Raw genomic sequence first — 2,500 nt, 5'->3', positions numbered from 1 at the left:
TGAGTGAGGATGAAGGAGTAGAATAGGAAGAGGGAAAGGGAAGGGAAAGAAAAGCGAAACGAAGAGAGAGAGAGAGAGAGAGAGAGAGAGAGAGAGAGAGAGAGAGAGAGAGAGAGAGAGAGAGAGAGAGAGAGAGAGAGAGAGAGAGAGACTAAAAAACATTAACAAATACTAATAAGATACAAAAACTACCCATGATAATACTAGAAAAAAACATGATTCCACTAAAATAAACAATAAGTGTGACAACGACTTAATTCTAATAAAGGGCTAAACAACAGTAATGTATGTAACAAAAGGGGATATGGGATGCATTGCAAGCAATCAACGCAATATTAATATGGACAGACAGAAAGAAACACAAATTGCAACTATCGCATACGTCTGTGACAATTCAGGTATTTCACTGCTCTTTCTGGCATTTCGATTATTAGTTGTGTCATAGCTTTGCAATTTGGAATTTTGATACTTTGACCCATCGTCTGTTTGGATTAAAATGAGAAAGAGAGAGAAAAATAGAGTGAGAGAGAGAGAGAGAGAGAGAGAGAGAGAGAGAGAGAGAGAGAGAGAGAGAGAGAGAGAGAGAGAGAGAGAGAGAGAGAGAGAGAGAGAGAGAATTCCGTGGTCAATAAAGAATTCAAATACTCTAAACTGTGTTTGGATACGAAATACTGCCCCACCTCACCCGCTAAAAATATATTACCTGAGGAATGTAGTATCATATAATATAAATACACCTTTAACAAATCTCATTCATCACCCCTGTGGCATGCCGTGTAGAATATCAATCCGTTTTGAAGAAGTAAAATATTCGAAGAAAATGTCTTTTAATATTTTAAAAAAAACAGGACAGGAAACAACACACATACACACACACATATTTCTCCCTTTCTTTCTTTCTTTCTTTTTCTTTTCCTTCTTTTTCTTTTCTTTTTCTTTTCTTTTTTTCCCTCTGGACCCCATCTGCATGACGTATGCAGGTTTGTGCCTTCCCTTCACATTAACCTGAGTTCAACAGCTTCCCAATATTTAACGAATTAATCAACCCAGCAAAAGGAAACAGAAGCCCTTTAGTACCTGGCGAAGGGAATGCGATGTGCTTAATAAAGGCTTCTTGGGCAGCTTTGCGCCTGGACAAGCAGGGCAAAGTGGTAGCTGTCCTTTTTGGTTCTGCGCGAAATGAAACGACTCGTCGTACTCAAACCTACAGCACGTCCACGCCAGTGTGCTTCTACGCAAACATCTGAGAAGACAATTTGTTTGCAAATGCATTTACTGGTGTCTTTCATAAGATATTTTTATCGGCAGTAATTGCGGAGATAATTATATATTTATGTACTGCATCTAAATGATGTTTAGATATTTAGAAGTGGAGATTCATATGTGTGTGTGTGTGTGTGTGTGTGTGTAAATGTAAATATATATATATATATATATATATATTATATATATATATATATAATATATATATATATATATATATATATATATATATATATATATATATATATATATATATATATATATATATATATATATATATATATGTCTGTGTGTGTGTGTGTGTGTGTGTGTGTGTGTGTGTGTGTGTATATATATATATATTATATATATATATATATATATATATATATATATATATATATATATATATGACTGAAGAAAGTGATATTAATCTATATAACTGCAGTATTATTTGCTTCTTTATCCTACATGAATTTTTTTATGTACATAATCAAAGCAAAATTAAATTACAAAATTCTGCAGATCATGTACATGAAACCCTTGATAAAACTGTAACACAATACAAATCTTCAACACGTTTACAATGTGCATCACTGATCACACAACTTTTCAAATATGAAAATCATACAAAACTTCGTGTTAGAATATTATACTGAATCGTATTCAAATTCAAACAGAAAGATAGCAAAAAATATAAATACATAATGGTCACAAAAAATATAAATACATAATGGTCACTTGAACACATTCCAAATGCTTTTATAAGCATAGTTATCGTGGCACACACACACACAAACACACACACACACACACACACACACACACACACACACACACACACACACACACACACACACACACACACACACACACACACACACACACACACAATACCTCTACCCGTACATTCCTCCTTCCCTGCTCGCCCACCACGCGTTGTTACTTCGTGAGGCCAGTTGCCACCCGCCCCTCCCCCCCTCCTCCCTTCCCCCATCCGCCCCATCGGATAACCACCCGCACCCCCGCTTCTTCGGATAGCTCGCCCCATCCCTTCCCCTGCAGAGCTTTGTTACAAAAGCGGGTTAAACTCTAATTTACTAATGTGTCCGGACTCGCATGCCACCTGGCCTCACCTGGCCAAGAATAAGAAGAGGCGCGCTCGTGGTTGTGTTCGAGGCTCAGCCGTTATTAAAGTCTGCCTTTCGAGGCGTTGATTCATCAAAGTATGTGGATTTAATCATTCTTTAGCTGATTC

The sequence above is a fragment of the Penaeus monodon genome, chromosome 7, assembly GCF_015228065.2.
Source record: "Penaeus monodon isolate SGIC_2016 chromosome 7, NSTDA_Pmon_1, whole genome shotgun sequence".
Classification (NCBI taxonomy): domain Eukaryota; kingdom Metazoa; phylum Arthropoda; class Malacostraca; order Decapoda; family Penaeidae; genus Penaeus; species Penaeus monodon.
This window is presented reverse-complemented; position numbering follows the sequence as displayed.